This window comes from Tursiops truncatus, chromosome 9, assembly GCF_011762595.2.
Source record: "Tursiops truncatus isolate mTurTru1 chromosome 9, mTurTru1.mat.Y, whole genome shotgun sequence".
Lineage (NCBI taxonomy): Eukaryota > Metazoa > Chordata > Mammalia > Artiodactyla > Delphinidae > Tursiops > Tursiops truncatus.
Window position 1 is genome coordinate 70,240,661 of NC_047042.1, and position 24,350 is coordinate 70,265,010.

General features: G+C 36.0%; 1 long non-coding RNA gene across 1 annotated transcript in view; it reads left to right on the forward strand.

Annotated features, from left to right (window-relative positions):
• Positions 1-24,350, forward strand: part of LOC109548287 (uncharacterized) — a 734,651-nt gene that overhangs the window by 656,291 nt on the left and 54,010 nt on the right. Inside the window, exons 12-13 of the long non-coding RNA XR_002174337.3 lie at positions 21,242-21,378; positions 22,829-22,895. This is a non-coding gene — a long non-coding RNA (uncharacterized lncRNA). The remainder of the gene's footprint in view (positions 1-21,241; positions 21,379-22,828; positions 22,896-24,350) is intronic.

Genomic DNA, 24,350 nt, shown 5'->3' on the forward strand with positions numbered 1-24,350 from the left:
CCATACAGTCATATAAACAATAGAATAATGAAAATTTGCAGATAGAATAATGTACTAAAGTAGTACATCCAGGGATTATAAGCAGAGACATGGAGATAAAGACCCCTGGGTTTGTACACTGGCTGTGACACTTACTAGCTGGGTGACCTTCAAATGTTGCTCAAATTTTCTTACCCTAAGTTTCCCTGATTGCTAAAATGCAATGTTAACAATTAAATGAGATGCTTGCTAAAATGTTTAGCACAAAACTTATAGTAATAGAAGCAATCATTATTTTTATTTCTATGTACGTTTGTGAAAGGTTGATTTTAAGATACACCGGTAGATCAGATAGATAGATAGATAGACGGACAGACATAGAGAATCTACCTATACAATATTAAGTAATGGTTTATAATTTGCGTCATTTTTGTCTTTTTTTAAAGGCTATAGTATATAACATTTAGCTTTACAAGACATAAAATAGCTCTACATTAGAAAATGGTCCTGTATTTGAGCTTAACTTTCCTGTTCTTAATTTCTCTTCCCACAGAGCAATACTCCCTTGATTTGTAATAATCACTGCCTATCTTTTGGAGTGTATAACCTTTGCGTAATTGTAGACGGTTGACATGTTCCCCCTTAGTCACCACTTAGCTGAAGCAGAGTGATTTCATCTTTTCAGTCTCTTCTCACATGTCAGTCCTTTGGCACTTCTTATCGTTTTGTTACTCCTCTGTGAACTCCTTCCAGCTTGCCTATATTATTCTGTTAATGAGCTGCCCCCAGATGAATGCAGTAGCATAGATCGAGTGTCTCTGGGGCATGTAAAGAAACTCTGCCAATTTCAGCCTTGTGACTTGGTGTTTGTATCAGTTAAAATTCACATCTCCTTGCTTTTTTTCCATATCATAGATCAAACCAACATCTCATTTTCTCATACTCACTACTACCTCAGTTTTAACGTGACTTTTACCACACTCTTCCTCAATACCTTAGGTACACCGGTTTTATCAGAGTTATGACTTTTTAAAAAATTTATTTATTTGTTCATTTACCAAACGGCAGCTCAAGTTTCCACACATTCCACTTCCTTTGTATTAATCAAACATTCTCAACGTTACCTTTAACATAAAAGGCTCTTTCAATAAGGATCCCTGTAAACAGGAAGTAGATGTCATACTCAAAATAAGATAATTCCAGGAGGGCTTATTTACAAGGGTCTATTTATAACGTGTAAATGCAGAAAAGCCACAAGGGTTAGTGCAGTAAACTGGGGCCAATCGCATCAGAGCTGTTACATTCCTCAAGGGAAGAGGAAAGGGGACAATCATCAAAACTTGAAAGCACAGAGTGCCATAAACTATATACCAGCCTGAAGGGGATCAGTGATCTTTGGTCAAGGGACACAGCCAGCTGAAGATGACCTTGCCAGGAGTGATCCATGGACAAAAATACACTGAATTCACTCTTCTTTCCTACACTATCCTGCCTGGGCTACCCATTGGCCAGAGGCTATGGGTTCTATTACAGTTCATTCAGGTCAGTCTCCCAGAGCAGAGAGCAGGGTGGAAAAGGGTGAAAAAAGTGGTGAGTGGGTTTGGAAGAGCAAACAAAAGATATTGGAGATTAAGATTTTGTATTTACTTATCTTTATCTGCTTATGCGTTATATTTAAGCATATGTATGTGTTGCTCTTTCTTCATACATATTCCATCTCAATGCCAACTGAGTTTCTATTACCTGATCTTTTATTATCCTAGCAAAAAATGTTCAAATATCTAAGATCTTTAAGCTCTGATCCAGCCACATAAGAAATATTGAGCTTATCCATGGATGACTAAGAAAGAAATGATCTTTTTGAGATTAATTATAACGTTGCATTTGTTTCCCTTGTTAGCATGTCTTTGTCTGCAACCTAAACTCAAGAAAATTTTGTCAAAAGAGAACCTGGAACAGTGATTCTTAACAAGAGATACATAGTAAAAATCACTGAGTGAGATGTTCAGACTCCACAGGCTCAGGTGCACTATCAGGTCTACTGAATGTGAGCTTCCAGGTTGATGATGCCCCGCAAGTGATTCTGGTATACAGACTGGTTACAAGGCATGATCCCCATAGGGTCCAGGACTTAGGTTCTAGTTAGAAAGAGATGTAGCTATCATACCTCAAGTACCACATGCTTTTTTTTATACAGAGGCTATAAAATACTTTTACCAAAAAAATGACATAAAAATTTAGTTGAGTTTCAGAGTATCAGAACTTTAAGGCATTTAGCAATCATCTAGTCTAGTCCCTTCATTTTCACATAAGGAAACTGAAATCCAGAGCAATGAAGGACCCCATCATTTGATAACAGAGCTGGGACTTGAACTCAGCTCTCTCTTGCTTTCAGTCCTGTATTCTCCACATTATACCATCCATACACCAATTCATAATTAACAAATTAATCATTCTTTGAAAAATAGTCATTAAAATTTGTTTTGTTCTAGATCTAGTTTATTTTTTTAATCAATTAACTTTTGTGAACTTTCTTTTTTCCATTTGTTGAAATATCTCCAGAGGTGTCCAGATAGTTTTTATTTGTGGCAGAGTCTCTCAACCTTTTTTAACCTATGCTCCTTTGGTAAATATAATATCTTACACTGTTTTCTCTTGCTCCCTCAGAGACTTTGCTATACTCCTATTTGGTAATTACTGGTCTCAGTTATAAAAATGAATTATATGATCTCTTTAGAACTAATATTGATATTTATTATTTTAAAGGACTGTTAAAGGGTCCTACTTCAAACATAGCTTGAGACGCAGATTTGTTCATCAGATCCCAGTCACTGGAAAAAAAAATCCTTTGAAAATGTACACATCTACCAATAAAGCATACCCAGATAAGTCAGCAGAAAATGAAAACTTTGCCATATGCAGGTAAATGTTTAAAGGGATGTGTCATTTATTCCGTGGAGAGGTGAATAATTCAGTATAGGTAATTGATCATGTTACAACAGAAGGCTTTGCCACCAAAGGCAGCATCTAGATTCTTTAGCTTAATTTATAAAAGAAAAACTAGTAACATACTCAAGCACCAAGTACTTATTTTATATGTATTGTATAATATGCTTTAATCTCCTTTGATCAAAATAAAGGCATGTAAGCATAGAGTAGTTATAGAAATCTAGAGTTTTAAGGACAGTTAGCAAGCAAGCATCAGGGCTACCCCCTTCATTTTACATATAAGAAAATTGAAATCTAAGTGGTCAACTGGATCCTTACCTTGGGTTGTGGGTGATTTCAGCATTAACCTTAGAAGGAAATCATATTGTAAACTTCTGAAAGACAGATACCATCTGATAATATCTTAGTAAATTGCTGATTGACCCATAAAAAGCATGCTCATAGTGTATGTGTTTTGATATTAAAAAGTACAGCTAGGCACACTGCACTAGGAGTAAGTAGGCCTGAATTCTGGAGTCACGTTTATCACTAGGAAATTGTATAACATTGGAAATTATTTACCTGCTTTGTATAAATACCCAGATATTTATTTAAGATCTCCTTAAAACTTGGGAATCTGCAAACCCTTGAGCCTTTTATTTTGCAGGTTGCCATTTGTATGTGAAACAAACATACACTGACTTCCTTCTCTGTGCCACATACTGTGCTATAACCTAAGGCTACAAAGTTAAATATAAAATACGCAATCTTTTCTCAGTAGCCTAGCATCTGGTGGAGAGATAGGCAACAATAGGTGCCCTTCATCATAATATAGCTCACTTTCTTGCCCTAACATCCTTAGTCATTGATTGGAAAATTTGGGGAACTTGGCTTACAATATTCTTCTCTTTATTGTGTTAGAAGTATATTGGGTTAGAATTGGACTCTTGTCTCGTAGACAGGTTTTTAAATTCTTTCATCTGCAGCCAGGACTGATCTATCCCTTTTTTAAAAGAAGTTCAGACTCCACATCCTACAAAATACTGATTCTTGTGGCTGCTATTTACTTTGTTAATTTTATTGACTATTTTTTCAGAGACTCTAGTGTTAGAATGTTAACCAAACCTGCTCTGCTCAATTTTCGCCCCACATTTTTCCTGTAGGTGAGGGAACCAGCTAAGAAATACTTAGGAGTCCACCTGAGAGCGCAATATCCCTTGGTATGATATAGATAGCCCTAGCCTAGAATTGCTGCTTTACACAATTAAGAAAAGCAAATTCAAGGGTTTTTCCCCCTAATTATATTAATATGAATTATCAAAAAATTATTTTAAAAATTAACCTAATACTTAAAGTTATAAATTCTAGTAGTTAAATTTTAGATAATGTTTATCTAGATTCACTCTGACACATTTGTCATATTTTTCAGACACAAATGTTTATTTCATTGAACATATTTAATGGTGGAAGTTTAATAAAGTGGTTAAGAGTAAGTTTTGGAGTCAAACAAACCTGGTTCAAATGCCTGCTGTTTTCCTTATAAGCTTTTTGCTTTGGGGCAGGATGTTCAACTACTCTGTGCCTCATTTTTCATTCTGTGAATGGAGCACAATAATGCTTAAGTCATTGGGTTGTTGTAAAGATTAAACTAGAACTTGTGTATAAGCAGTTGTCAACAGTGACAAGTCTATATAAACAATAAAAATTGTGTATATCATTATTGTTATTCTTGCTGATGCTAATATTGCAATATTGTTGATCACATTAACATACCTCCATTCTTGAGAGATAATACAACTGTGGGATTTGAGAACACAGTGTATGGAGATGCACTGCATATGTTCAAATCCTGCTTCTATATATTAGCTGAGTGACTTTAGGTAATTATTTACCTATCTGTGCTTTTATTTCTGCATCTGTGCAATAAGTAATACTAATAGTTCCTACCTCCAAGAGTTGTTACAGGATCAAATAGTTAATGAATGGAAAGCTTATGAAGCAATAAAAAATATACAATTACGGTGGTTAAAATTTACAAGGAAAAAGATCACTTGAAATCTCATCATCTAAATTATGTGACATGATATAAGTGTTAGCTAACGCTATGGTGGTAATCATATTGCAAAATATAAATTTATCAAATCAACATGTACACCTTAAACTTGAACAATGTTATATGTCAATTATATCTCACTAAATTTTTAAAAATCCAATCATCTAGTATAGTCATTGTGTATTTTTCTTACATTTTTATTCATGACAGTTTCATAAGAAAAATTATCCATTTTGTGTACCACTGTATTTCCTTATATCCCGTATTATGTAAAATGGATGAGTGGGTGTATGCATGGATGGATAGAAAGACAGATGGATAGCTGGATGGATGGGTGGATGAGTGGCAGGCAGAATGAATGACTTCAACATAAGCCATCATCTTCCTGGAATTCAAGTATACCTTTTATTACTATTTCTGTACTTCTGCAATGTAGTAAAAATCAATGTTTATAATGTAAGGTCCTGAAGTAACTCCTAAATTATTAAAAATAATTATTCATATGTGGAATATGTGGCAGTTCTCCACCTGCCAAAATAATTTGTTAAGCAGAGTACTCTATTCTTTGTTCAGGCTGGATACTTCCCATAGTAAACAGAATGTAAATACCAATGCATGCGGTTGGTGACGTTTTATTATGTGCACATCCAGATAAAAGCAGAAGAAAGAATTGCATTAGTTGTTTCAGATTCATTTTCTGCTACATTATTTTAGAGGTATATATTTTCTTTCCACTGTGTCGCCATAGGTTCAAACCACTAGAAGACTTTTGCCTTCTTCTCCACTTCATACTAGTCCTTCCTTGTAGTCATTGAATTCAATAAATTGTTTAAGATAGAATGAAACAACATAGGGCATGGAAGGAAATTAAGAGTTTCTGGGATTTTACTATGGGAGCCTACAGAAGTAAGCATGTAGGTAACTACATTTATTTCCAATCTACTTACAAGGTAGTATTGTAATATATGTGACGTACATTTTTATGTCTTATGTCATTTGAGTTGGTTAATATAGGCAAAAATTCAGCATTAACTGTGGATTTCTCTCAAAATTTCAAAGACAGGTAAATGCTTTATTCAATGCTTGGCGCAATTTTGGGTGATGATAAATACTTAATGCTTCCACAACAACTTAAAGAATCTCAAACTGAATTTACCATGCAGGGTAGGATGCCTAATAGTGTTTAATATTATAACAAAGCCAGCAACATTGTCAGTGTTTGTGCCAACTATACATTATTTTAGTTAACCAGGCCAGGACCTGTGATATATGTGTACAGGACACTGCCAGATACGTGGGTAGAAAACAAAGGGTCTGAAAAGTCTCTAAAATTATATTTTAAATTTATTCATGTCTACATTTTACTGTGCTGACCATACACAATTTTTATTCCAGGTCCTGAGCCAAAAAATTTAAGAATTATTGATATCTGCAAATAATTGTTTGACAACCAGGAGGAGCTGGTCCTATGAATTAAAAATAGAATATGTGCCAGTCTCTGCCTTTCATGCACCTAAAGTTCAGCCCAAACTGAATCAGTATCCATTATAAATATCTCTTTGCTATGTAGTGTGAAAAATACACGATGGTGTTTATATCAACACATATACACATTATGCATATCTAATCTGACTATTTAGGTGAGCGATAAATAGAACTTGCTTAATTTTTCATAAGGCAGTCCTGGTACAGTGAATAGATACAGTTAGCAACATTCTAAATTTTCCCATGGCAAAACATCTTTGACCAATAGAGCAGTCAACTGTCACTAGATTATTTTAGGTTTTTGTTAAGAACATTAAAAAAATCTAGGCATAATTTAATGTATTGCTTAACTCAGTAGTTTAATATATATATTTTAAATTATGTAACTAAAAGTTGTCAAACATATAAGGAAGTGAGAAATATATTTTCTTTTAAGTGGAATCAGCTTGATAGTTTAAATGATTTGCTCACTGATGAACAGTGTTTGGCAAATTGTTTGGTATGACCCACTTGGGAGGTTGTGTTTGTTCATTGTAAGGTTGACATTATTTTGTCTTAGAGTTGAAAAGATCCTTGGAAATCATTTTATCCAAAGTCCACCCTTTAAAGACTCCCTTTTAAGATTATTTAATAGGAATGCTTCTATCTTCACCTTGTATAAATCCAGTGATAACAAACTCACTGCATCATGAGGCATCACATTCTACTTTAAAAAATTAATAAAAGTTCTATTATTTTGTGCTACAGTTTAATTTATATTAGTTTTTGTGTTTTATTTTTATTTTTGTCTCAGAAGCAGGATTTGATATCTTCATAAGAACTTAACTGCCTTAACCAAAGTCTTCATAAAAATTTGTGTCAACTGAAGCAAAACTTTTAAAAGTACTACATTTATTCTAAAACTTCACAAATCATTAGTGTGCAGCCCACTGAATTTTTCCTAAAGTGATCTTAGCCATTTAACCAACTAGTTTGAAAAATAGATTACCAACTCCAGCAAGAAATCCATCTCATACTTACTCCCAATAGCTGCCTCTAAAGGTAACCACTATCTTGACTTCCAGTCACCACTGATGAGTTTTTCTTGTTTTTAAGCTTAATTTTTCTGGAACCAAACTCTTTGGCCTACTGTCTTTTGCTTAATATTATATGTTTGAGATTCATCCATTCTCTCTGTTGTATACTCTTCTATTTTATGAATAGATCATAACTTATTATTCATTCTACCGTTGAAAGACATGGGTTTGTTAATAGATGAACCACTAAAGACAGTTATCCTGTAAACATTCTTGTATATGTCATTTGGTGCACAGGTGTATGCACCCCTGTTAGGTATATACCCAGGAGTGCATTTGCTGGATCTTAAGGTATGTGTACATTTACCTTTAATAGCTACTACCAAGCAGTTTATCAAAGCGGTGGGACAAATATACACTCCCAACAGCAATGTATGAGGGTTTGAGTTACTTGAAGTCCTTGCAAGCCCTTGGCATTGTCAACAGTTTTCTTTGTCACCCTGGTAGTTATAAAATGGTATCTTACTGTTGTTCCCTGATGTCTAATGAAGTAAAGCATCTTTTCATTTTTTGAACATTTGGATGTCTTCTTTTGTGAAGTGACTGTTCAAGTCAGATAAATAGATCGATCGATTGATAGATAGATATTGTTTTTTTGTCATAAATACATGTGTGCATGTCTATATGTGTATTATTTCTCCTGTTATGTGACCTATCTTTTCACTCTTAATGGTGTCTTTTTTTGTTGTTGTTGTTTTTTGTTTTTGTTTTTTTGCGGTATGTGGGCCTTTCACCGTTGTGGCCTCTCCCACTGCGGAGCACAGGCTCCGGATGCGCAGGCTCAGCGGCCATGGCTCACGGGCCCAGCCGCTCCGCGGCATGTGGGATCTTCATGGACCGGGGCACGAACCCGTGTCCCCTGCATCGGCAGGCGGACTCTCAACCACTGCGCCACCAGGGAAGCCCTAGTGGTGTCTTTTGATACATGGAATTTATTTTAAGTAGAATTCATTTGCCAGTCCTTGAGGTGAATTCTTTATGATTTACCTTTCACATTTAAATCTACAGTCCATCTGGAATTGATTTATGGATACAATATGAGGTAGGAGAATCAAGATTTATTTTTGTTGCATAAAAATATCCAGTGTGTGCAGCATAACTTATTGAAAAGATTGTTCTTTCTCCCTACACCATGGTGTCACTTTTGTAATAAAATTAGTGACCATATGTGTGAGAGTCTGATTCTGTACTCTCTAATCTAGAAAATTGTTCTAGGGACTTCCCTGGTGGTCCAGTGGTAAGGAATCCACCTTCCAATGCAGGGGACGCGGGTTCCATCCCTGGTCAGAGAACTAAGATCCCATATGCCGTGGGGCAACTAAGCCCATGCACCACAACTACTGAGCTCGCGTGCCTCAACTAGAGCCCGTGTGTCACAAGCTACAGAGCTCACTGCCTCTGGACCCCGCATGCTACAGCTACAGAGCCCATGTGCCCTGGAGCCTGTGCACCACAACTAGAAAGAGAATACCCACACGCCACAACTAGAGAGAAGCCCGCACGCCACAGAGAAGAGCCTGTATACCTCAACGAAGATCCTGAGTGCCGCAGCTAAGACCTGATGCAGCCAAAAATAAATAAATAAATCTTTAAAAAGAAGAAAACTGTTCTATCTTACTATTTTTGTGCTGATATCACATTTTAATTATTGTAGCTTCATAATGTCTTCATATTCTCTAAAGTGAATCCAAACTTGTTCTTTTTCAAAATTTTCTTGACCCTTTGTAACTCCATTTAAACCTTAAAATCAGTTTGTTAATTTCTACAAAAAATTCTGTCTGCTAGGATTTTATTTGGAATGCATTGAGCCTATAGGTTACTTGAAGAGAATTTGAAGAGAAATGACACTTTTACAATACTGAGTTTTCCAAACTGTAAACATTGTGTGGCCTATGTTTTTAGCTCTTTTAAAATTTCTCTTAATAATACTTGATAGTTTTCAGTGAGAAGTCCTTTCACATATATCATTAGATTCATTTCTTGGTATTTAATTTGCTGTGCTAGCGTATATAATGTCATTCTAAGTATTTAATTTTCTATTTTTCCATTTCTATTTTCCCTTTTGTTGGTATATAGAAATGCAATTGACTTTGGTAAGCTGACCTTGTAGCTAGTGACCTCACTAAATTCATTTATTCATTGTAGTAGTTTATTTAGTTTATTTTGTGTTTTATGTGTACAATGTCACATCATCTGTGAATACTGGAAGTTTATTTCTTAGTTTCTTATATTTTTATCTGTTGCTTTACTTTCTTGATTTATTGCACTAGGAAAAAAGAAAAATCTAGTACAATGTTCAATAGTAGTGGCTGTAACTATCATCCTTGTGTAAGTCTCATCTATATGGTAAAGATTACAATATTTCACCATCAAGTATGAAATTTAACCTTGGTTAAAGTAGATATCCACATGCAGAAGAATTAAGTTGGACCCCACCTCCCAATAAACAAAAATTAATTCAAAAAGACTTACATTTTAAGAGCTTAGACTAGAAAACTTTTACACAAAAGCATAAGCATAAATATTTATGAGCTTGGATTAGACAATAGTTTCTTAGACATGATACCAAAAGCACAAATGATAAAAGAAAAAAATAAACTGGACTTCATCAAAATTAAAGACTTTTGTGTCCAAAAGACACTATCAAGAAAATGCAAAGACTACCTACAGAATGAGAGAAAAATATTTGCAAATAATATATGATAAAGATCTCATATGTAAAATATATAAAGAGCCCTTAGAATTCAACAATAAAAAGACAAATAACCGCATTCAAAAATGGGCAAAGGATTTGAATAGGCATTTATCCAAAGAAGATTTATGAATGGTCAATAAGCACATGAAAATATGCTTAACCTCCTTAGTAATTAAGGAAATATGGATCAAAACCACGATGTGATTCCACTCCATACCCACAAGCATGGCTATAATCAGAAAGCAGACAATAAGAAGTGTTGTTGAGGATTTGGAGAAATACGAAGTCTCATGCATTTCTTGTGGGAATGTAAAATGCTATAGCCATTTTGGAAAACAGCTTGGCAGTTTCTCACATGGTTAAATATGAGTTGCCATATGAATCAGCAATTTCACTCCTAGGTATATGCCCAAGAGAAATGAAAACATCTATGTACACAAAAACTCATAAATGATAGCCCCAAAGTGAAAAAAAACCCCAAATATTCATCAGCAGATGAATGGATAAACAAACTGCAGTGTATCAATGAAATGTGGTATATACAATGAAACTGTGGTATATACAATGAAATGCCATTCGGCAATAGAAAATAATGAAGTTCATGTTACAACATGGATGAACCTTGAAAACATTATGCTAAGTTAAAGAAGGCAGACAGAAAAGGCCACATATTGTGTAATTCCATTTACACGAAATGTCCAGAATAGGCAAATCCGTTGAGAGAGAAAGTAGATTAGTGGTTGTCAGAGGCTGAGGGTAAGGGGAATGGGAAGTAACCGTTCATGGGCACTGGGTTTCTTTTTGCAGTGATGAAAATATTATATAATACTGATGTTGCACATATCTGTGAAAATACTAAAAACTCGCTAACCTGTATACTTTAAAGAGTGAATTTGAAGATATGTGAATTATGTCTCAATTTTTAAAGATACGATTCTCTGGTGAAATTCTCCATCTTGCCCTATTTTCTCACACTATGTTCACAGCGATTTTAAAATCCATGTCTGATAACCATTTTTCTTTCTTTCTCATTGGTCTTGGCAGGATAATTAGTCTGCCACAAGATATATGGCATCGTAACAGAAAGGGAAATTAATTTTTCTGTCTTTTAAATATACCAATTCTCCCTCAATGTGTATTAGTGTAATTGATTTTATGAACCTAAATGTAAGATAATATTATTCTTGTCAGCTTCTTTCATCTGCTATAGCATCCAGCTTTCGTATTAGTTATAGCATTCAGCTTTGTTACAACAAGCATTCCTAGGTAGGATACAATTTTCTAACATCTATATTCTCTATAGATTTATAGGTGCAATATTTCCAAACTTCCTCACCCATACAAGTACAAACTTCCAGTAAACTAGTAATGATGATCTATGAGATTGTTCTGATAAAAAGAAAAAAACTTAAAAGCTATTTCCATGTTTTTTAGATGGTCTCCAGCAAGAAAGTCTTTGAAAAAAATTAAATAGAACATATTTCTAGAGCAATAAAGAACTTTAGCTAAAACCCTTCTTTTTTAGAGATGTAGATATTAAAGGGCAGGTACACGGCATATCTTGACCCCATCACAGCTAGTTAGTAAAAGGATGGCATTAGTCCCAGAGCTAGTACTTTTTATCTGCTCACCGCTTTACAATGAATTCAATTCAGCTGAAATCCACTGGGGAGAGAGCAGCATATTATGAAAAGAGCATTAGAGTCTGGAAAGTTCTGTTCAAACTATGGTTCATATATTACCAGTCATGTGAACTTGGGCAAGTATTTAACTTTTCTAAAGAGTCTCATTTTCTTTACATATGTAAAACAAAGATGATAACTATACTGTTATGAATGTTAAATGAGGTGTTTTTTTTAAAGGTCAAGCGCAGTGCCTAGCACATAGCCGGTGTTCAGTTAGCAATAATGTACAGGAAATTAAAAATAAGGTAATTTTGGGCTTCCCTGGTGGCGCAGTGGTTGAGAGTCCGCCTGCCGATGCAGGGGACGCGGGTTTGTGCCCCGGTCGGGGAAGATCCCACATGCCGCGGAGCGGCTGGGCCTGTGAGCCATGGCCGCTGAGCCTGCGCGTCCGGAGCCTGTGCTCCACAACGGGAGAGGCCACACAGTGAGAGGCCCGCGCAAAAAATAAATAAATAAAAATAAAAATAAGGTAGTCCATTGCCTTAAACTCGTGTAAAAATATTACATTTTTTAAAGCACAACATTCATTACATATTATCACTTTTATAACATTTTATTCTGTTTCTGTCTGTGTAGCTTTCGTTTAAAGACAGTAACTTGTAGTGCTTAATTTGTACTTGAACAACCATAGAAGAAGAGTCCTAATTATTGTATCTTGTTTCATTGAAGATGTTAAGTCCCAATCTTCCTATCTCCACTCCCAAATCCCATCAGCCCATCTGAAAAACACCCACCTATACTCTCAAACCACACCGAAATAGCCTAACAGAACACAAGAACTTCCTACAGGCCTAAAGTGTAAAGAGGTGGGGATAGGAAGGCTCTGATACTACCCTTTTTACGCTTCTGGAATTTAAACTTATTTCAATTTGATAATTCCCTCAGAAAGGATAAATATAAATTCTTTCTCATCCCCAGCTCCCACAGAAAGAGAATGTGATTCCTCATCATGTTCTCTCATTAAAACAAAATTTCACTATCATAAAACAATTAGTTGATCTCCAAGGTCCTTTTTAATTTTCTGATTCTGACTCTATGCCCCATGAAATTTATTGCAATGTGCTTAAACCTGTATATTGAATTTTGCCAATTTGTTGATTGTGTGTGTACATGTATGTGCTGGGACAGGCACTATTGATTGACCCCCAGGACTTCCATTTTATAAGATTCACTTCAGTAAATATTTATTGATACTCTAACCTCATGAAAGGGTGAATAAGAACATGCCCTTGCCTTCAAGGGCACCACAATTTATCACAGAAAATGTAACTTAAATAACTTCTCCATTGTGAATTAGACAAATATTTTTGTATGCAATCATTAGAGTTCATGCTTTTACTTCCTTAAAAGTTTATCAGCCTGTGACTTTCTTTTAATTTTTAAAATGTTAGTGCATAGCTTTCCACACGTTATTTAGGTAAGTTGCCTACATCAAATATGCATCAGGTTGAAGTACACTGGATTGCTGTGGTGAATGGTGTTTTATTCTTATTAGGAGATCTGCATATCCAAGAAACAGACTTTGAAGATAGTATCATAGTTGTCACTAGGTTCAGATCAGACAACATTATGAGCTCTTTTCCATTACTTGCATAGTATTATAGGATTGGCTCAAAATTTCAGTTCATCTCCATCATTTTCACATATGATGAAGTGAGAGCTAGCTATTGAAGGGCTGGAAAAGCATTCGTATGATATCATGTCTCCCACAGCTCCAAGTACAGAGCCTTACTAGAAGATGTTTGTGTACTAGAACATGTTTAAACTGGAAGGGATTCTAGAGAGCATTTTGATCCTCTGCTTCATTTTATTGTGGAAAGAAGCAGGTCTATAGGAGAGAAGGGAATTTCCCCCCTCCTTTTATGAGTGCACTAGCAGCATAGGCAAAGCCAGCACTTCATCAGCTGGCTCACAATTCAATGGTCTTTCCCTCAAACTCATTAAGCAGATCTTGTTTAATAATTAAGAGGACTGCTTGAAATGTGTCCCTGTGCCTTTCCTGAAGGAGTCCTCCAGATCAGTAGCAGCTGAACCCTTCTTTTCTAGATATTTTTATTGTATCCATACTTGAGACAGGGATGGTCTATAAAATGGAACTCTGAGAATCAATCAAGTCCCCTTAATGGAAGTGGTATCTAGCCTCTTAATCGAAGTAAACCACACTGGGATAATTATCAAATTCCAGTGCAGTGAGAAAGTACAAAGATGATTCCTCAATTGATAAAGGATTCCTACAACACTGATATGTCATCATTTTTCTGCTTATCCTCACTTGGAGGCGATTTCTCCACTGCCTATCTGGAGTCTAAAGGAGAGTGCTTTTTATCTTTCTGAAGAAATCCTTTTAAAAGAACAATAAGCATGTGTTAATGTAATATGAAGCTATTTACCATACTCATTTATATAAGAAGCCCTATGGGATAAATTTGCATCATGTAGTATATAGACTTCGCAAAAGATAAAAGAAACTTTAAAGAATAGAGTAGAAAACAGAGTTATGAATACATGGACAAGCAGACTAACATTAGATCATTTTCAAGTGTAGTTTTAAATAAAATATAAAGATGTGAGGGAAATGATCCATTAAAAAGTGACATTAGGGAATTAGAATCGTTAGAGAAGATGTGATAAATACATACTGTCACTACTTCCACCTGATTGTAAAAGTTTTAAATTTAGGTCTGGCCATTTCCTTTCCCCAGGGACTAATCAAAACTTAAATTGGAGGTGGGAAGGTTTACAAGGTTTCTGATCCAGAACTTTCCCAGACATGAGGGGTAAAAAAAAAAGTCCTAGCTTACTTGGAAGGCAATATTTTTTTCCATCCTTAAACACCAGAAATTATAATTACTGCAGCAAAGAATAAGGATTAACCATCTTATATAATTATAGGTTAAGTCTTCTGAGCATAGGTGAAGTGAAAATAGAATATGAATAAAGTTCATTTGCCCAGTCTAAAATTCAGAAGTGGCATAGCAATCTCGGTTTCCAGGATTCAAGTTACTACAATCAGCATACATGGTCTGTGGCCTAACACTGCAAATACCAAAAAGGAAATAAAAATCTAGAGTCATTTTAGTCTCCTCTATGTGTCCAGGTGTCACTCATTCACCCTCTACTGAAAGTTGAGGAGTTTGGAGGCCAGGCAGGTGAATTTACTTTCTACACCATCCCTATGAGCTTTTGTCTAAATTATCTAGCGACACAAAAGATCAGCTTGAAACCTATTGCTCACCTCTTATCTGTTCAATGGTTTGAGGGAACAGCAAGGAATATCGTTAAAGACAATGAGGCATCAACTCCTTTATTTAATTATTCTCTCTTAAGAATCTGCCATTTCAGACCATCTATTTCAGATTTGGAATCGTGACATTTAACCTCTTCTTGATTAAAGGTTTCTATCTCCATCTCAAAGAATGCTTACTTATATGTGGTTTCTCACAAATGGCTTAACCTTTCTGCATCTCAGTTTCATCCATTATAAAATAGAGATAATTACAGTGGGTTCTATTTGCCCAGCATGTGGCAGTCATGATCCATGCCTGGACTCCCTGTAAGGTCTTCATATGGAGTTCAAAATATGTCCTAAGAGCAAAGAAAGAACTGAAAACAGATTTGGGACTAAAAACAAGGCAGGGCTCAAGGCAGAGGAGAGTTGAATGTTGATGTTCTAGAGTCCTTTGGTATCTTTCTGTCTTTTATACACTTAATTCGTTTACCTAAAAAAAAATATAAAAATATCATCCACAACTTTACAGCTGGTATAGATTAAAATTTTCATCAAGCTTCCAAGTAATATAGCACTTTTCCTTTTTAACAGTAATAAAAACACAAAGTTGAGAACGGATGTGATTTTAGTTTTCAAAGTTATTTTTCTAAAGGAGATAAAAGTTGTGGTATACTGATATTTTAATGAAGAAGTGAATTATTATCCCATGATTTCTCCATTAAGAATGAAAACAGCCTCCACATGCAGAAGGGTTTGTGTTACTTTGTCAGTAATTTTAAATTTGAATGGCATTTATACTTCCATTTATTAATTATAGACTTTTTGTATTGTCACTGAAAAGTGCTTTTAGGCAATCTGCTCCATCAGTCGTTAGTGATTAATGGTTTTAGTCTATATTGGTAAGTATTTGGGAAGTGTTTCTCACACGATATAGATAATACCTATCAATAAATTCCAATAACTATGAACATGTCTTTGAAGCAATTTGTTCTTTCCCTGTATTAGAAGAACTATGTACAGCTGTTACGAGTAACATACTATCAAAATGTGATCCATAATCAGATATTAATCCAATGCCATTGATAAACACTGAGAACTTCAGGAATTTTGACAACAGTATTCACTATTAGCAAAATGTTGGCATCATTAAAGTGTCCCTTTTATGACTTTCTTTAGTTGACTAGAAAGGCTTACCAATTAATTAAAAAATGCATGTACTTAAACCAAAATATTTTCACAAGGTAATATCTCCTTGCTTTAGGTAAAATAGCAAGTCCAAGGCAAACAGGAGACATTGATTCTATGTCAATAGATTATGATTTTATCCCTCTTTCAATAAGTGGTCAAATGGAATGTTCTTATTCATTTTATGTGAAGAATGTTGAAGTGGAAAGAAGTTGTTCACTAAATTATTATTGATTTACCTATTATTTTTAATAGCCTTAGAAAATCAGATCCTAATAGAATTTTGACAGGAAGAAACTATTTGCCATTAAATAAATCCTAGCATATGAGGTAAATTTATTCTTTAGTTTGATTGATGAGATAAAATTCTAATATCTTTAAATCTCCTTCTAAATATAGTAGTCCTTTGTGATATTAGACATGTAAAGTTTGTATGGTTATGTGTTTTGTAATATATTTTCTAAGAAAAATGGATAAAACTTTCTATATAAGTCTCAGCTCTCTGAAGAAATAGTACTATTTTCACATTGACAATCAGTCTTATATCATTCCCTGAACACTTGAAGAGCCTGCAGGTTTACAACGTTAATTCAAATTTTAAAATCAAAATTTGGCAAGTGAATATAGTTCAGTGTAATTGAAACTTGCCCAAATTTATATTTATTTGATAACAATTCTGTGACATTCTAGATTTGATTTTTTTTTTGTTTTTTTATTCCTCAAACAGCCTATAGCATGTTTACTTCCTCCTCCAAAGTGTTAGATTTCCAGCAGACAACTAAGGGTTAAGTATTTAATTGATATTTTGAATTGGTCAAGGACCACACTCACTTGGACTCCCGAGCCTCTTGGTCCTATTTTGAGAGTGGCCTGCCCCATATAAGCCATAATACAGTTTGTAAATTGTCCAACTTAGCTGTTCAGCTGCCGTAGCCCAAAGTTTAAAAATATGTAAGTGGGTCAGTTCTAAAATTAATGCAGCCTAACTTTGCCTGAAAACACTAAGAATATTACCCATCACAAGAGCTGAAGTATCGCCCCCAAGCAGACAGAAACAATCCCTGGAGAATGACTGCCCAGGATGATGGCTCTGTGACATGCTCACTCTACTCTCCTGTCTGCAGCCCTTGATTACAACCTAGGGTGCTCTGATCCTGCTTTTCAGACAAGAACGATGTTGGTTTTAGCTGACATGCAAATGAAAATAGGCTGATCAAATGAAGCACAGTTAAATGATAACAATCACAACTAACATTTATTGAGCATTTGTAATTTACCAGACACACTCCTTTAATCTTCTAACAATTAAAAAAGAGAGGCATTATATATGCCTATTTTACAGATTTAAAAACTGGGTTTGTATAAGAGGTATAGCTGGAACTTGAAGAAAAGCCTCAAAAGTCTGTGTCCTTAATCACCACATTATACTGCATTTTGCATGTATTACTTTCCTTTGTGTCTATTCATTATTTATTAAGCACTTAAAATGTGTCAGCTAGGGATTAGGGATATAATGATAAGGTTCCTGTCTTCAGATAACTAATATAGTAATGGAGACTGCTATGGACTGAATGTGTTCCCCCCCACCCCCTGCCAAACTCCTATGCTGAAGCCCTATTCTTCAGTGTGATTGTATTGGAGATAGGGTCTTTAAGGAGGTAATTAAGGTTAAATGAGATCATAAGGGTGGGGCCCTCATCCAATACAACTGGTGTCCTTATTAGAAAAGGAAGAGACACCAGGAGGGTCCATGCATGGAGAAAAGGTCATCTGAGAATACAGTGAGAAGGAACCAAGGAGAGAGGTCTCACCAGAAACCAATTCTGCTAACACCTTGATTTTGGATTTCCAGGCTCCAGAACTGTGCAAAAGTAAATTTCTGTTGTTGAAGGCACCCAGTCTGTGGTATTCTTTAGGGCAGCTTTGAAGACTAGTGCAAAGACAGATACATGTATCATTTTCTATAAAAGAATATGAAAAGAATAGATGTATAAATCAAATATCTGGAAAGAATAAATTTAATTTTTTTTCTAATAAAAATATGAAGATGGGTTACAAAATTTAATCCCTAGAGAGCATGCAGTTTTTTACTTTTGTCTATAGCTGATATGGTCTTCTTCAAGAGCCCCCCCCCCCTCTGGTTTATTGAGAGAAGCGTTAACTAATTGTCTAATCCAGTCTAAAACTTAATCCAACAATTGAAGTAATACAGTGGGGTACTATTCAGGAACTCCAAGAAACTGTTATCAGTCTCTCAGACTTATTACTCTTTGTTCTGCCTCTCAGGTTCATCTCCAACAGGGCATCTGGGTGTGGCGTAAGGGTGGCAGGGGTGGGAAGTTCTCTTGGTGAAGTAGTCTGGCTCTTCCAGCCTCCTGGTGGTGTTCCTTGAGTGCCCAGTTTATGGATGCTCTATGGGCCTCCAGTGCTAAAATGTGAGCAAGAAAATTGTGAACCATTCTTTTGGCATCTACAATGTACAGATTGCTCCCTTAGTGGGTTCAGCCTCAGTTTTGCCCATATTGCTGATATAAACAGTAAGCTGAATGTCGCATTCAATACAAGCCTAGGTGGTCCACTCACAGAAGTACACTTCTCTTAGCCATCCAAGGGCCTGTGCTACACAGGAAAGAGTAAAAGTGAATTGGAAAAATAAAATATCAAGTTGTGCCTTTAAAATAATTCTCTTATGGCTGAGTCCCCGACAGGATGGTACAAAGGAAAGTATGAGGGGGCCCTCCACCCAAAGTCCCAAATGGGGATGGGGGCGAGGCCTCACTCTGCTCCCAGTGATATTCATTCATAGAAAGGATAGATCTGTTCATCATATTCTCCCACATCTCTCTTTTCTTGACACATTTCTCCAAGATTTGAAAGGGACAGGCTTCTTTTCCATCCTCTTCCTGTCTAGAATGCTTATGTAAATATCTATGGACTAAGTTCCTAAGTCTATGCTAATAATAAATAATGAAATTTGGACAGTCCAGTTCTTAATCACTGAGCTCCAGACTATGGCCTTGCTACAAATTCTATTCTTGAACCTTTATTACTACCTCAAACTGTATCTTTTCATTCCTTTTGGAAGAAACCTTAACCAAATCAAAGCAGAAGGATCTCTTTGGTGGAATATAGTTCAGAAAGGCAAAAGAGTAAGCCACGTAAATAATGTTCAACATATAGATCCTATTATACTCTTGCTGAGTAGCTAGAGGTGAATGATTGATTCTGACTTAAAAACGCTTCCCAGAAGAGATAACCTTTGTGCCGAATCTAGAAGGAAGAAAGGAATATTTGTTAAAATATTTTTAGGATCAGCTCAGTTTAAAAATGCACAACCATGGGTTTTGTCTAAACTGGGCACATTTTTATATCACCAGAAAATAGGCAGCAACAGCAACAAGAACACTTGACAATTACGGATCAAACTCAATAAATCTGAAAAAAAAAAAAAAAACTCTTCCATTAGTTGACAGGCACTATAAGGCACCTATTACATCTATGAATTGTGCCAGGTGTTACCCAAAATGGAAAAGACACACTTCCTATTCTCAGGCAACATACAAGCATACTATTGAAAATGCTTAGCTTGCAGTGCAGCACACACATTTTAGAAGGGAAGAAGAGTTGTAATCACTGAGTAGGGTTAAAAAATAATTTTCCAAATGATGAAAGTCAAGTATTTCATAGTAAAATCAGGACTAATCCTTTTATCAGAGTCCCATCTATCCAGTTGTTCAGAGAGTCACAGATGGTACCTCCCTTGCATTCCATGAGAAGAAACATGCTGAAAGATTATGACCAGTATAGAAAAGTTTATTGAAAGATTATAGGTAGAATAGGGTATATTTTGGCACACATGTTTATTATTGAAATTCTATTTACAATAATGACTAAGACTTTTAATCACCTGTCCAATAAGTATTTTTAAGTTTATAAGTTTGCACTCATTAGTCTTTAATTTCATAACATTGTAAGAAAAGTACACAAAATACAATTCTGAAGGTATAATATGTAAATAATCATTTTCCGTTTATTGTAAAAATTATCTTAACCTATAATACTATTTTTTTATGTAAAATGTATTTTATTGAATACAAAGTAACAGGATATAAATGGAAGTGAGGCAGGTAGAAAAACTAGCTTATAAAGTGTTACGACTGAAAACAAATATTGTCTGATTAACCAACCAATAAAGTATTAAAATTATCATCTATAAGTATTTTTAAATCAATGACATTCTATAACTTTCATCATTACTGCAACTGGTGGGGACAAGATTGGGTTTCAGAAACAAATAATGCTGTACTTGTATTCTGCTTGTATTGACTCCATACTTTTAGGGAGAAATTACCGTCCTCATGAATTATATACTGTTCAACAGCAAATAAAAGTAGAACCTCCTCTTAAAAAATACTGAATTTAGGGCTTCCCTGGTGGCGCAATGGTTGAGAGTCCGCCTGCCGATGCAGGGGACACGGGTTCATGCCCCGGTCCGGGAAGATCCCGAGGAGCGGCTAGGCCCTTGAGCCATGGCCGCTGAGCCTGTGCATCCGGAGCCTGTGCTCCGCAACGGGAAAGGCCTCAACAGTGAGAGGCCCGCGCACCGCAAAAAAAAAAAAAAAAAAAATTATACTGAATTTGTAACCAGCAAAGTCTTGAATATCTTGAAGAAAATGAAGCCCAGAAATTTATATGTAACACAATCAATGGTGGCTTTGAAATTCTACATAAGTGGGGCTTTAGGACAGAAATCTGGTTAAGCCAAGGATCTTGTGTTGAGGTTACATTTGCAGAGCAAGTACACTACTTTTATTTGGGTTGTTAATTATAGTGGATAAAAACATCAATATTTTATAAAATTTTATTTGGCTTTTACATAAGTTTAAGAAAACACAAATCTTCACGTGAAAAATATTATCATTACAGTTGTCCCTCGATATCTGCAAGGGATTGGTTCCAGGACCACCTCGAAGTGGTGGAGTTTCGTATGGCATACTAGAGTCGGTTTTATGTATCAACAGTTTCTACATCTCATGGATGCAGAGAGTCAACCATATTTTTATGTAAGTGACAGTTTAAAATATTATTGGGAATTAATATGTTCTCCCTCCCTCCAGCCATTCAGTGGTACTGCCACTGTAGACACATAAAATCATGTGTGAATAACTCCCATATCTTTCTAATACTAACCCTCTCCTAAAGTCAAGAGTTATATATTTACCTTCATTCTCAAAGGCATATTAAACTTATGTCCAAAATTATGTTCATAATTTACTACAGTCTCCCCAAACATTTCTCTCTTTCAGATTTTCTATTTTAGTTAGTTGATGGCACGACCAGCCAGCCAGTCAGCAGACTGGCTTCATTCTTCGTCCTTTTCTTGGCCTCATCTTCTATTATTTATTCCTTCTGTATCTCAAATGGAGGCATCAACGTTCATCCAACAATTCAGGCCAGAAATGTGGAGCAGGCTCATGTCAATATCCCATCTATGTAGCTAGAGAGAAAGTGATAGTAGCAATGTAGATAGTACTTTCTCCCAACCCAATGCAATCAGTCACCAAAGCTGGTAGATCTTACCATTGGAAAAGTTTCTTAGATTTATTCTCTCACATGATAGAGCGGTTGATCATACTGAGCTTTGTGTAAACTTGAATACTTGGAAGATTCACATATTTAAGATTCGAGTTCACACACTTGAATACTTTAATTTCATAGCAGAAGACTATGCAAAAGGCAGAACTGGAATGCTGCCCATGTAGCCAAAATGGAAATAAAAAGGGACAAGAAGGTCCTGGAAGTAGGTCACGAGACAAAAACTCCATCCCTAAAATTAGGTATAAGACCTGAAGGTGTCAAGAATAGAAGACAAGTTTAAAGCTCTGTGCTACGAGTCTAGGATCTTATACATTTCCTCTGATTAGAGACAAGATTAGTTTAAGGATCAGAGGCAGAACCAAACACCTATACATCCATGCATATACACATACATACACATAAATATAAAACAAAACAATTCACAGTATATGGCAATATACAAAACTGCAGAAGCCATCAAGTCATTAGTCTTTTTCAGTGCAGCTCTGAAGCTCAAATTCTTAGGTTCTAGCTTAATCTCTGCCATATATTGTATGGTCTTGGAGAAGTAACCTACATACTCTGAGCTTCATCTGTGAAACAGGGATTATAATACCATCTACCCCATAAGACTTGAGAGGTTTAAGTGAGATAACGCCAGGGGATAAAATAAACAGTTTATTATTACATATTGAAACCTCTTGCAGTGTAATCTTTAACTACAACTAACTTCCTTTAGCATAACACTCTACTCCTTTTTTCCTCTCATCACTATATTGATGACACTCTAGTCCTCATTTCAGGTCATAAAGCTCGCCTATGCCTTGCTTATCTTCATTATTTATTTGGATGTCTCCACTTGAATGGCCTTTGATACATTTTACAAATCTGAAACTGAATACATTATCTTCTCTTATTTACTTTATGTGGCAATAGCCTCAGCAAGTAATTGAGAACTTTGGTTGAAAAGACTGCGAAGAAAGACAGCATTCCTCCCCTTAAGGTAAGTTAACCTTAGTCTTCTCAACTAGATTGTAAACTCCTTAAAAATTTAGAACAATTCTCCTTTTTACTGTTGTGAGGCTGGGCACCCCAGGAGAGATGAAATTGATACGTTGTGGGAGGGTGATGAGGAGGATGTTTCTCATATTTTTTCAGCTGATAGTGTAGCCAGAGAATGACCTTTGTATCCTTGAACAAGTCCTCCTACCTAGAACCTCCCTTAGGGGACAAGTCACCATGGAGTCCCTGTGGGTAGCATCCTCAGTAAAGCAGGCAAGCAGCCCATTACCTAAGGAAAAGTTACTTGAGAATTTTAAAATGAAAGATTACCTTCCTTTGAGGGGTTTGCACCCAGATAGGTATCATATTCTGGAACCAGTCCTAACTCAGCATTCCTGATTCCTTTTGGAATTCCTCTTTCCTTTTACCCTCATGAGATTATCCAATGCCTTTGGCTGTTTCCTCTGTTTGAATGATCTTCTCCCCAGATATCTGATGGCTCATTCCCTGGCTTCCTTTAACCTTAACTATAAAACAACTTTCTTCTCTTGGGGCTTGCCTGGTGGCGCAGTGGTTGAGAGTCCACCTGCCGAGGCAGGGGACACGGGTTCGTGCCCCGGTCTGGGAGGATCCCACATGCCGCAGAGCGGCTGGGCCCGTGAGCCATGGCCGCTGAGCCTGCGCGTCCGGAGCCTGTGCTCTGCAACGGGAGAGGCCACGACAGTGAGAGGCCCGCATACCACAAAAAAAAAAAAAAAAAAAAAAAATCAACAACAACTTTCTTCTCTAAAATTACAAGCTCCTCTCTGGGAAGCACACATACACACAAACTTCTTGTCCCCTTTCCCTGCTTTCTTTTTCTCCTTAACCCATGTCAGTATTTAACACACATTCGATCTGTGTCTCTGTGTCTCTCTCTGTGTCTCTGTCTCTCTCTCTCTATATATATATAGTTGGCTCATTTATCATTGTTTTTTGTCTGTCTTCCCCATTAGAATTAAAGGTCCATGAAGACAGGGATTTTTGTCTGTTTTATTAACTACCCTAGCCCCAGCACCAAGGACAGTGTCTTCTGCATTATTATATGGGCTCAATAAATATTTGTTGAGTGAATAATTCAATTACTGGACATGTTCTTTGTAATCTCAAATGGATGGCCTCCTTCTCTAGGGATTTTCATGCTCACAAGCCACCACTGGGGAATTTTACCTGGTAACTTTTGTCTTAAACATTTCTTCATTCACTTCCCCACTCCCATGTTCCATTCTCTTGGAATTTTTTTAGATGATTGGGAATTATTCTTAAAAAAATTAGGTGAATGCAGATGGCTAAAATTAAGTACAGTGTAGTCCAGGTACAATTTTCCACGGTGGGGGTCCTCAGTGACTCATCCCAAAGAGTCAAAAATGTGAAAATTTCAGGAAATGTGGCAGTCTTTTGGGAAAAATTTGAAGGC